Genomic DNA, 13756 nt, shown 5'->3' with positions numbered 1-13756 from the left:
GCAATACTACTAGCAATGCTGGGGCTGGAGGACCTGATTGCAGTGGAAGTGCTACAACAACAACTAGAAGAAGAACAACAACAGGCAGCACAGAGGAGACGCAGGAGGAGAAGGAGGGCAAGGCAGGGCCAGCATGCCCCACCAGCACAGCCAGTGCCAACACGCAGGCAGCCCCCAATCCCACGCATCAGAGCCAGTCCATTCAACCTAACCGCTGAGCAGATCCACACCCTGTACCGCCTGGACCGGGACACCATCACCACCATTGTGGACAATGATACATGATGTCAGCCTCATTGAAACACGCACCGCCATCACACCCCTACTGAAGGTAGTGTCTGTGCTCCACTTCCTGGCCACAGGCACCTACCAACGCACAGTGGGGCAACTGCATGGCATTTCACAACCATTATTCTCACGTACGTTGAACCAAGTGCTTGATGCCCTCCTCAAGCACACAGACGAACACATTTCCTTACCACAGTCTGCCCAGGAGATCTCAAACACCAAAGTGGGTTTCCATTCACTGGCCGGCATACCTGGTTGCATTGGCGCCATCGACTGCACCCATGTGGAATTGGTGGTCCCACATGCCATGGAGGTAGCGTATCGCAACCGTAAGCTATACCACTCAATCAACGTGCAAATGGTATGTGACACAAACAAGATCATCACACATTGTTGTGCCCGATACCCCGGATCAACCCATGATTCAATGGTCCTGCGGAACTCCACGATTCAACGCTACATGGAGCGACATGCAGGGCAGAGATCCTGGCTCTCGGTGAGTTGCATGTTAGGCTCATGGAAATGTGGTGTGGGTAGGTGATTGAGGCATAGATGCATACTTCACCTGGCTGAGATGGGCGGGGAGATGCATACTTCACCTGGCTAAGATGGGGGGGAGATGCATACTTCACCTGGCTGAGATGGGGGGGGGAGATGCATACTTCACCTGGCTGAGATTGGGGGGAGAGATGCATACTTCACCTGGCTGAGATGGGGGGGGGGGGTATGCATACTTCACCTGGCTGAGATGGGGGGGAGAGATGCATACTTCACCTGGCTTAGATGGGGGAATGGGAGATGCATACATAACTTAGCTGCGAGTGCCAGAGGGAATGGAGCAAGCTCATACCCCAAAAGCAGCCCAGACTGGACCTGACACCTGACCACATAATGCAAGATGTAAGCAGCCCTACCATGCGAATGAAGCAGTGTCCCAACCATCCCACAGACATCTGTATGTGCAATGTACCAAATCAGACCGCATCCCCCTCAACAAAATGCAGCTACAAGCAACGACTATAGCCAATACACAGCACAAAACACCATGAACTGAAAGGCCAGTCCCCCATTACTGCATACAAAGAAGTCACATGAGGGTCAAATACATCAATACACCACCACACTGACACAGAGGCCCAACGAAATTGCATGACACCTTTTGTTGTGCGTAGTGAGAGCATCATGAGACTGACATTAGCGTTGCCAGGATGAAAGCCTACAAATAACTGGACATCTGCAAGATCACAGAAACAACGGTCGTGGACTGATACAGTGCATGTGCACTCACAAGGCACTGGACCCCCCAGCGCACACTAATCGATGACATGCAAAACAGTCCATTAGAGGAATACACACATAGCAGTCACATCGTGTGACTTCATTCATGCATGGAAATGGGGTTGAGATGAAGAAATAAATGCAAGCCATGGTGTCACTTAATGAGGTCAAACATGATGAGTTGACTTACACATACATTGTTGCCCACATGCAGGTGATGCAGGCTATCCCTTGAAGCGGTGGCTCCTTACCCCAGTCCGGAACCCACAGAATAGGCACGAGGAGGACTATAATCGTGCCCATACACGAACCCGTGTGGTGATTGAGCAGACATTTGGCCTCTTGAAGGCACGGTTTCGCTGCCTCAGCAGGTCTGGTGGGGCACACCTGTACCGCCATGAGAAGGTGGCAAAGATCGTCATGGCATGTGTCATGCTACACAATATGTGCATCAGACGGAATGTGCCCCTGCCCCCTGACGCAGAACAGCAACCACCTGACGAAGAGGATGAGGAGGGTGGGGATAGGGCAGCACCTCAGGGAGGAAGCGATGCACAGGAGGGACGTGACATGCGTCGGACTCTGATCAACCAAATCTTCTAGCACACATGGATGGGAGGTGTCACATGGAGATGTCACTTGGGGCACTGGGCGTGTCAGGGACATGGACACTGTAGACTGTTAACCAATAAAGCACACGTACGCAATAAGCAATGTCCACACATGTGATTTCTGCATAACTAAAAAGTGTATTGAAAAGGTAAATCTAAGTGAACACACCCACCACCCCACACACCCGCTCCCCCTCCCCCCCTCTACTCCCCAACACATCCACACCCCCCTACCCCCTCTACTCCCCAACACACCCACTCCTCCCTCCCCCTCTACTCCCCAAAACATGGTGTGGATGACTGTGCACAAGTGCATCATGTGGCACCAGTTCACATTACTGCGCCTATTGGCATCCCCCACTCCCAGCACCCGGGGCACCCCTGTCGGAACACCGCAGGTTCCCGCCCGATCTGTGCACAGGGCTGGTTCTGGTTGAACTGACAGCCGAGGAAGAACTGGGTTGCTCACTTGGACGCATGTCCCGCATTCTTTGTACTAACTCAGAAAGTATGTGCCACACCGCGGCCAGTTCAGCACATATGTCCTTAGAACTGGACTCGATAGCAGACCTAAGAGTAGCAGCACAATCACGCATTTCCTCCCTAGTACTGGTGCATTCTGTGACATGCTGTGTCAACAGGGCTGTAAGTTGCTGTTGGCGCGTAATGATTTCCTGCAATGCCTCTTGGGTGTTGCGACCTGTGGCTGATGGTTGTGGCGTGTCCATTATACTGCTGCCCTCCTGCACATGTGCGGTTGGGCTGGGAGTAACCGGCAAAGAGTTTCCAGGAGATAGCCCATGTATGATGTTGTCATGCTGGCTGCACGGGGACAGGTAGAGGGAATGCAAGGGGCCAGTGGGGGGACTCACAACATTATCAACATCCCCTTCCTCGTTGACGGAGATGGCTGCAGTGGAAGCAGTTTCACCGATGGTGCTGCTTTCTGCGAATCCAGTGCCTTCGGCGGACAACACTGGGCAGATGGTGGATGTCGGTGGCGCCGAAGTGGTGGACTTGGTAGACATTGGTGCCGTGGCCTGTGCTGTGCTGTGGGACATTTCTTGTTGTTGGGGTTTCCTTGTTCCCCCTGAGGTGGAGGGAGGGTGTTGTGCCTCTTTGGCCCTGGCCTTCTTAGCAGTGGTTGCACCTGTGTCATCATCAGCGCTGTCCGAATGTGAGCCTGTGGTGGACCAAAGGAGGGAGAGGGTTAGTGATGGGTCTACGGGCATTGAGCAGGCATTGTGATGGCTGCATTCATTTTGATTGCTGGATGGTTCACATTGGAGCCAATGACATACAGGTAGTCTCACTCTTAGGTGGTTGATGCATGGAGGCATGTGGGTAGCTACAGAAACGGGGAGCATTATGCATGTGTACAAGGTGGAGGTCAGCACTGCATGTAGGCAGTCTTGTGCTAATGTTTCCGGTGGACCCTGGTATGCATCATTGCACTTCCCAATCATCTGGACATCATCGTGGTGAGATTGGCATAGTTGGACTTGAGGCACCTACCTGCATCGCCTGATGTCGGGGCTCCTCTCTCCATGTCCCCAACTCCCTCAATGCTCTCCGTGCCTATGGTGGCGGCATATATCTCCTCTCACGGCTGTAGTTTTAGGGGCGACTCAGCACCTCTACCAGTCGCCATGCAGAGATTCCGATTTGCCGCCAGTATGCTTCTGAAGCGGAGACGTAGATCGTCCCACCGCTTGAGGCATTGTTTGGCAGTGCGGGGTGCATGCCACATTTAGTTAACAATAAGGTGTTATACAATTTCCTACCTCAAATGACGTTGTCTAGTCATTATACTATGTCTGTATCGCTATTCAAATGTACATTGTGCAAGCAGTGCTGGTTCACTTATCATTTCTGCCACTCGCTTGGTCATCCTTCTCCAACGGGAGATTCAACGTGTCCAATCAATTGCACACATCATCTGGGGTCTCAAAGAAAACAGCTCGATCTTTATGTATAACCTTCATCTTTGCCGAATATAGCAACATGTATTTAAGTCCAGCTGCACGTAACCTCCTCTTGACTGACACGTAGTTCATCCTCTGCTTTTGCACCAAGAATGTGTAATCCGGGTATGCCATGATGGTCGCCGATGCTCTGCTTATTGTTCCACCTTTACGAAAGTGTTGCAGGATTATTTTCCTGTTTTTATAATTCAGGACCTTGGCAATAACTGGTCGAGGCGGGGCCCCTGGCGGCGGTTTCCTTGTCAAGGCCCTGTGCACTCTCTCCACTGTGAACTCTGCAGCCCGGCCCTGCCGCTTATAAGGCGCTCGCCCCGCCTCTTTCTTTTGTTAGCCCTTCGAAGGCTTTTGGGCTGTTTTGGCGCCCTGGCGCCGCTCCGCCCCCTGCCCTCCTTTTCCCAGGGGGAGGGTCCCAGGTTGCCGGCGACATGACCCCGCAGCGGTTACCATGCTGCCTCCTCCATTTTGCTTTTGGGTCTTTCGTCGTCAGCGACATAACCACTGCATTTGTCCATTTGCCTTTTTCTGCCAATTATTCCTTTGCGCATGCACCCCACTGCGTTTGCTCTTCTCCACACAATCAATTGGCATGACACAGTATTTCAAATGGGAAACTTGGCCGCAGTTTTATTTCCATGACAACAGAATTATTTGTACACATTTGTGAACTTCAGTCTGCAAGTGTGGCGCTTGCTTGCCGGATTTCCCTAGCTTCCCCCTATACTTTGTATAGTAGGCCCCCAACTCCCCCGACCCATTGTACCTGAGCCTATCCTGCCCGTGCAGGTGTCCGTGGGTGGGGAGAGCGCCGTTTGTTTTGGGGGAAGCTGAGCCTCATTCGTTACCACCAGACGCCCCCGCCGTTTAGGCCCCCAAGAGGCGCTGGTCCGGAAGAGCGAAGACCCATTCCGTTTCTTTCTGGCTCGTCCGGAGTCTATCATTTGTGCTTGGTTGCCCAAACACTGCCACGCCACTAAGTGGGCTCTCGCCCACTGTGGCTCCCTCCTTCCTATCTCCCACTCATAACTCCAGCAATTTGGTACAAATGTTCCAGAAAAAGAGCTCCATCTCTTTTGCGGACAGGTGTACCACATCTTTAAGAAAGTACTCGGGCGCCTTTCCGTTGATCAGGCCATGCCTGATTTGATGGAAACCTCTGCCCCTGCAGAACTTTGCAATGGCCCCATTCAGCTTCCTCCTTGATTTCTCCACTGCTGAGTGGTTCTCGCCCCCCCCTCCATTGTGCCCTGGGGATAACTTCCGACCATATGATCTCAGTTTCGCCCAACTGTGCCGAGATCTCCTGCAATGAGCTCGTAATGTCCATCAACAAGACCCCCCTCCCCAGGCTGGTCAGGTCGTTCCCTCCCAAGTGTATCACCAACACCTCTGGCTTCTGCTGCCTATTCAGCAATTTCTGCACTGCCCTTTTAGCTGAGCCCACTTCATCCCTGGCACCCTGTGCCCTCAATCCTGAACTCACTGGCTGTTAGCTCCTCCTGTTGCCGAGTCCAGCTCGCCTTGGCCCTTGAGACGAACGAGTCTGATATACCTTTCGAAAACACCATGAGGGAGGCGCAGGTCAAGAGTAGAGTAGGACTCTTTCGGTGTACTATATAGCCCTTCAAACCAACTATGCCTTCTGCCCCCTTCTCCCGCTCCTGCCCTTTGCCATACCATTCCGGCCTCCGCCACCGTTGTTTCCATGCCGGGCGATCACAGCTCCTGCAGGCGGGAGGTGATGTTCCCGCCAGGTCTGACCTGGCGGGTTTAACACCGCCCGCCTGCAGGCGGACGAGGAAACACCGGCAGCATTACGAGATGCTGCCGGTGTTTCCATGATCCCCATTCCCATTGTGTCCCAAAGGACTCAATGGGAATGGGGATTAACACCATTCCGCCTTCGTGATTCCCGGAAAACCCGGAATGGTAATGCGAGTCCGGCGGTAACCAGGCGGTTTTACCGCCGCGGTTACCGCCAGACTCGTAATGAGGCCCATTGTCTCCTGATCCCTATGTTCAAACTCCAAAAGGCAGGGGGCAGTAGCTTCCCAGTCTTTGCAGCAAAATTGTGGAAATCACTGCTTGTAAACCTCAGAGCTGAACCAAAATGTAAAAGTATGGCTCACCCTGTAGGAGCCCTAACTATCGACATACCGTACATTACCTTCCTTGTACTCACTCTTATATGATGTATCTCGTACACGGGCCTAATCATTTGTAAATCATTCTGGGCCTCATTACGAGTTGCCCGGAAAATCCGGCTCAATTACCGGCATGGCGGGAAGTGTGTGTCCGTGCACTCAAGAACCCGCTAACAGCGGCCGATCACGAGTGCGCGAGCACGCGCGTCCCCCCATGCCGGTAGTGGAAAAACCGCCATCCCGGTAATGGCCCACCAACCCCCCTATACCGGCATTGTGGCTTGCGTCCTCTCCGTAACCGCCTTCAATGAACCACTAAAAACCGGCACGGTAACTCCGGCACGGAATCACCGTGTTCGCAAAACCGGACCCGGAAATAACATCATCGCGCAGGAAAGGGAAATGGGCCGGCGGCCGTCTTTAAAAACACAATCCATAGCAATCCTCCACAACCACCACTCCTCCCGTGTCGTCGTGTGTCAGAATAACATCATCATGTCCAAGGCCAGCAGGAAATCCACCCAGAGGTGGAAGATGATGCAGATTTGATGTCTGGCACACCCACCACAAGCCACATTGCCAGCCCCCAACCTCTTGCGGAGTCTGAGTGCCTCAATGATCCCTGTCTACATGACTCTGACCTCAGGGAATCAGACCATGCGCTGTTTGAGGACAGTGCCCCGGATGAGGGCTCCGCGCAGGTGCCTTCCACCACCCTGCCAGCTACCACCCTGCCAGCCACCACCTTGCCAGCCACCACTCTGCAAGCTACCACTCTGCCTCCCTCCACCCAGCCAGCCACCACCCTGCCAGCCACCACTCTGCAAGCCACCACTCTGCATTCCTCCACCCGGCCAGCAACCAGCACACCTGCGGACGACACCTCATTGGAGTCCCGCCTGACAAGGGTAGAGGCCCGGCAGGAGTCCATGCTCCAAATCATGCACCCGCAGGTAGAAGCAGGGAATGAGGCCATGAGTGCCATTGTAACGGCTATTGCAGCCAATACTGCTGCAGTGGAGGCATCTACGCGTTCCTTCAGGGAGTGCATGGGGTCACTGACAGAGGCCCTCCTTGAAGGTAACGCTCAGATGCAGCGGCCACACCTTGCCACAGACAGTGGATTGACAATAGATACCTCCGCAACAACTACCCCTACCACCTTGTCGCAATCCAGTCCAGTGCGTCTGATGAGGAGGAGCGCACGACGGTCGGCCATGGCACCCCCAAACCAAAACTTCCAAAGAAGTGAATGCACAGACAATGACATTGTGGAGAACCACATTGGGGAAGGGAGCACTGTCCGTTGCACATATGGGGACACTTTGCATCTGTGGGGTGGGAGAGGGAGTTCACAGGGGTGTTTTGAGGGTTTGTGGGGTGGGAGAGGGAGTTCACAGGGGTGTTTTGAGGGTTTGTGGGGTGGGAGAGGGAGTTCACAGGGGTGTTTTGAGGGTATTATGTCCGCCACATCACGTTTGATTGAAATACACCGTAGTGTGCAAGCATATCATTGTTTGGACTTCATTCTTTTCAGACATGTGCATTCATTTTGTTTGGTGTACAGTGGGCCAATTGGGAACATCAAGGTGTGCATGTCCTGATTCAGTGTGTCGTAGACACATTACTCACATCATCCATGCGTTTCTATGGATTGTGTATATTTTGACTTGGCGTACAGCATGTCTATCCCATGCAGCACGTACTGGCAGGGGGACTCCTTCGCCTCTGTCTCCATCCCCTTCATCCTCACCCAGGCCATGCCTGTGAATGTGAGGTGGCAGTGTTACATTCCTTCAGACGCACATGTTGTGCAGCATGACACAGGCCATGGTGATCTGTGCCACCTTCTCAGGCCTACATGGGAGTGCCCCACCAGGCCTGGTTATGCTGCGGAAACGCACCTTCAGCAGGCCAAAGGCCGGCTGAATGTCTACACGGGTATGAGTGTGCACACAACTGTACTCCTCTTCATGGCAGTTCTGCGGGTTACGCACACAGGTAAATATCCAAGGCCTCAAGAGATGTCCTCCATCACCTGCAGGTGGAGACGAATCAGTATGTGTTTCTCAGAACTACCACCTTCAGGGAGCACAGTCATGTCAGCAGCTACTTGATGTGGGCATGCACATGTCCCAGTACGTGTAGGAAATGGTCACCTAGATGCAATGTATACTGTAATGGGATGTGGTACATTGGATGGGATTGAATGGAAGATACAGGGTCTATTCCTGCATGCTGAGGGTCATGTGCTGCGGTATTGCGACAATGTGTAGTCTGGAGATTCATGAGGGATATTGTTTGCTATGCATGGTCAGACTAGCCGCATTGCCGTAGTTGCCATCTCATTCATTCATGCATTGCTTGCCAACACCATGCTGCCCTGGTTGTGCCTCTTACATATTTTCATCCGTATGCATCATTTGGGATGTGTGGCACAGTGATGTGTCCTGTTCAGTTCGGCTGGTTCAGGTGAGGAGTGTTTGCCTCTGCATGCATTCCCAAGTCAGTGGCTATTGGCGCACTGGTGTGCTTTCGCACACACACCTTTCCCACCCTGGTGCAGTGGGCCAACACCCCTACTGCATCCACACACATCAGTACCCCACAGCATGGTCATGGCCTTGTGGTTCGACTCAGCAAGCTGCCAGGCACGTGGTCCAGCATGTTGCGGCATGTGATGGTGTACGGTTGACTTGCGCAGTACCATGGCATCATGTGTGGATTCAGGGATTCGGGGACAGCAATGGGTGATGATCTTGCTTGAGTCACATGCCATTTGCACATTGAGGGAGTGGTATTGCTTGCGATTGCGGGACACAGCCTCTATGTTATGGGAATATTACTATTCTACATGGGTGCAGTCGATGGCACCTACGAATTTGGGCATGCATGGCAGTGCATGGAAGCATACTTTGGTTTTGGGTATATCCTGGCCAGTCCGTGATGGGGATTCATGGCTGCCTGTGTGCTTCATGAGGGCATTGTGCACTTGGTTCAGCATACGTGTAGATGGTGGTTGTGAACTGCCATGCAGCTGGCCCGTAGGTGCCTGCGGACAGGTAGTGTAGCACAGACAGCACCCTTGGTGGTGGGGGGATGGCAGTGCGTATTTATACGTGGATGAAAATGTATCATGTACACTATGGTGGTGATGGTGTCACAGCCCAACCGGTATAGGGTGTGGATGTGCCAGGGGTTTGGTTGGATGGGCTCGGTCTGGTGCGAGGGATTGGTGGCTGCCTACAAGGCACTGGTGTCTGCGCTGGTGGTAATTGCTGGCCCTGTCTCACCCTCCTTCTCCTCCTGCGTCTCCTCTGTGCTGCCTATTGTTGCTGTTGTGTCATTTGTTGCTGTAGTTGCTGTTGTTGGAGCAGTATAGGCATGTCCAACAGTGCCATGGTTGCAACTGATACTTGGGGCATTTTGGTGTGGGAAGGGTTGTTGTGTGTAGGTGTGCTCAGTTTATACTGGCTCAGCCTACATTGACTGATTCTGTGCTCCTGTGGTAGCTGCCTTGTATCCTGATTACTGTTTGCGGGTGGTCTGAGATGCCTGTGTGGCCGGCATCGTGCAGCACGTGATTACCGGGTTCACAATGCCGGTATTTCCATGTATGCGTAGGTTGTGATTCCCCCCTTATACCGGCATGCCGGTATTTACTCAATGGAGGGGCGCGTGTACGCGCCTATGCCGCAGTTAACGGCACCGTGGTTTAGGGTGCCGTTCATTCCGGGTTTGGGGGTTCCGAATGCAACTGAACGGATGACGATGCCGGTATTAGCATACCGGCATCGTTGATCACTTACTGACATACCTCGTAATGAGGCTCTCTATAATCCTTTTCTAAATGCACATTCTAACTCTGTAAATGTATCTCTATGTAACTGTAAGAAATACACTGCCCTAAGTATCTGTAAATCATACTGTAATTCTGTTGTAAATGTAAACTCTAATTCTGTAAAAATGTATCTCTGTGTAACTGTAAGAAATGCGCCCATATACCCAAGGGTTTGATGCGCTATACAAATAAATACAAATACAAAATACTAATTCAAACCGTTCACTGTGTACATCCCTAGATCGAGTTCACTTCTGTCAACACACTGTTCATATGGACTTCAGGACCCCTTTTTGTCAACATCCCTCCGCTGGGTTCACTGTTGCCAACTTTATCAGTCGTTTGCCGGTCAAAGACTTTTGACTGTACAGAGGATTTGTATGACCACTTTGAGCCACATTTCGCCTTCTCCCAAGGCCTTCTGGTTATCGCAGTTTCAACAATCGGGTAATCACCAGAGTTTCTTGAGTGAGCACCCACGTGGTGCCGGACTCCTCTGTTGCTGGTTTTGCCCCTCTTAGCATCAATAGCTCTTAATACTTTCACAGTTCAAAATAGCCGCTTGCTACTTTTCGTTCAACACAGTTCGGTTTCTTATCGATTCTCCCCTCGTCTCACTGGCTGTGATGAACTGCTTGCTTTCACGATAATAATCCTGGTCATTCCTGCCTATTTCACAAACCCTGTCCATCTTATCCTTTCCAAGTTAACCAACCAACACCTGTATTATAATACCTTTTTCCCATCTTATAATGGAGGATACTCAGATACTCGACCCCTCCTCCCCCCCTTTCCGACACAAGCACTTTCACACACCATGAAAGACAACAGACTAAGTCCAAAGCTCTTTACCTGACATGTCCCAACCTAAGGGCCAGGCAGAGTCAGGCAATTGACCAGAATCACACACACCTGACAGCCCTTTCCGTTCCCCACAGGGATAAAAGGTGGAGCACGAGACCAGTGTACGAGCAAGGCAGACCGCACGACGGGAGAGCTAACTCAGCAAAGCAGTTCAAAAGGAGGAGAAAGACAGCGCAGACAGAGAGGGTGACAAGGAGAGAAGCGACCTTGTCCTTTCCAACTTAGGCCCTTGAAACCTCTGCAGAAAGGATAAGACCGCGAACAATATCCAGCGGGTGTTGCAGCAGATTTCTACAGTATGCAAGACCCTCCTCCGCTGATAAGCAAGCCGGGGAAGGACGCTGGTCTCAGAGGCACCAACCTTGACTCTGAGGATAAAGAAAGGCACATGGTTCATCACAGCCAGTGAGTCTAGGGGAGATTCGATAAGAAACCGAACTGTGTTGAATGAAAAGTAGCCAATGGCTAATTTGAACTTTGAAAGCCTTATGATATGATATGATATGATATGGCATTTATAACGCGCCTATACACAAGTGTTTAAAGGTGCGACGAGGCAAGGGAGGGGAACAAAGGGAGGACAGACAGCAATCATACTAGGCCAAGTGTTATTCAGATCGCGCAAGTTTGTGGGAAGTAGGCAGGGACAGTGCAGAACATGGTAATAGATAATAACAATAAGTAAAGTAACGGCCAGCATGTGGCAAGTGCATGGGTAAGTGCAGACACCAGGTGTCAAGGGCTGGTAGGGGGACTGTAGGGATACAGAAGCAGTCCCCAAGTGCAGAGGTTGCCAGGCGGGCAGTGCAGGTGTGTGACGCTGGTGGGGGAGGGACCTTGGCCCGAGATTAGAGGGTGTCCAGGTAGCCAGTGCAGCTCCGGTTACAGCCAGGAGGTAAGCAGAGGAGAGGAGGAGAAAAAGCAGAAGCAAAGAGAGGTTTTGAGGTGCTTCCGGAACCGGAGATGGTTCTCAAGTTTAAGGGAGGCAGGGAGGCAGGGAGGCTGTTCCAGAGGGAGGCACCAGCCGAAGACAGAGATCTACCACCAACTCTTTGCTTGGAGAAGCAGCTGACCCTGAGGGAGTTGGAGGCGGATGAGCGAAGAGCTTGAGAAGGAAGATATTTAGGAAGAGACAGTTGAAGGTATTGAGGCCACAGTCCCCATAAGGCCTTGTGGACGATGCAGAGGGTTTTGAACTTAATCCTCACAGGCACTGGGAGCCAGTGCAGAGATTTCAGTCCTGGAGAGATACGATTCCTGGGCTTGAGGCCAAGGACAAGTCTTGCAGTCCTGTTCTGGATGAGTTGCAGAGGGCGGAGAGTAGAAGCAGGCAGATTTAGAAAGAGGCTGTTGCAATAGTCCAGCCTAGAGAGAACCAGAGCTCTGGAGACAGTGAGCTTCTGGGGGAAGGAGAGGAAAGGAAGAATTCCTCTGAGGAGGTGCAGCTGGTAGTGTGACTTCTTATAGACATCAGAGATGATAGGAGAGAAGGAGAGTGTGGAGTCGAAGATGACCCCGAGGTTTTTAGCCTTGCAGGTGGGAGCAGGAAGTGGGCCCAGAGAGGCCGGTCAGACAGCTACAGGAAAGGAGGGTGCGAGTGTGGCAATGAGGAAAATCTCAGTCTTACTGGCATTAAGGCAGCGGTCATTGGCGGCACACCACTCCTGGATGGCAGACAGTCAGAGATGAGGGAAGGACGGGAGGAGGCCGAGGGTAGCCTGAAAATGAGCTGGGTGTCCACCGCATAGCACTGAAAGTTGGGGCAGAGAGAGGCGATGCGGTGGGCAAGGAGTGCCAGGTATTGGTTGAACAGCCAGGTAGAGAGGTTAGACCCCTAGGAGACACCACAGGTAGAGAAGAAGATAGCGGAGAGGAAGGACCCAAGTTGGACCTGGGAGGGTCGGTCAGAAAGGAAAGAAGACAGCCACGCCAGAGCCTGACCAGTGATACCCAGGTTATCACAGAGACGGTTGAGCAGGATGGCATGGTTGACGGTGTCAAAGGCAGAAGAGAGATCAAGCAGAATGAGAACGCAAGGGGTGTTAGAGTCAAGGTTGGAGAGCAGGTCTACACCGATGTCCAGGAGAGCATTTTCCATGCTTCTGGCAGCTCTGAAGCCAGACTGATGGTCATGAAGACAACCAACAGATTCAGTGTGGAGATTAAGCTGGGAGATGGGCAGTTTCTCCAGGAGCTTGCCCAGGAAGGGAGTGATGGAGATTGGGCGATAGCCGGGCAGGAGGGGTCGGCAGAGGGTTTCTTAAGAAGAGGGTGCACAAGGGAGTGCTTCAGGGGGGATGAGAAGACTCTAGTGGCGAAGGAGTGATTGCAGAAAGCAGCTAGAGCAGGAGCCAGGGAGTTGATGTGGTCCTTCATAGTTTTGGAGGAACAGTGATGAACCTGTTTCAATGAGACTTTCATAGATCGGACTTGTCTAGAAACCTCGTCTGCGGAGAACAGGGGAAAGGCAGAGAAGGAGTGAGGAGAGGTGGCTGCAGAAGGGCCAGAGGAAGAACAGGGAGTAGAGGGAGGGAAGGGATAGTAGGAGAGTGAGGAAAGGATGTCCTGAGTTTTAGGGATGAAGTGAGAAGCCAGTGCTGCGCAGAGGGCCGGGGAAAGGACAGGAGAGGTGGAGACTGCGGCAGGATTGGCCAGTTCCTTACAGATTTGAAAGAGTTCAGCCGAGTTGTTAGATGCTGCATAGATGAGGGCTTGGATGTGAGCTCAATTCTTGGTTAGGACAGAGAG

This window comes from Ambystoma mexicanum, chromosome 11 (assembly GCF_040938575.1).
Source record: "Ambystoma mexicanum isolate Mex_15411 chromosome 11, UKY_AmexF1_1, whole genome shotgun sequence".
NCBI lineage: Eukaryota > Metazoa > Chordata > Amphibia > Caudata > Ambystomatidae > Ambystoma > Ambystoma mexicanum.
Note: the sequence above shows the minus strand (reverse complement) of the source record.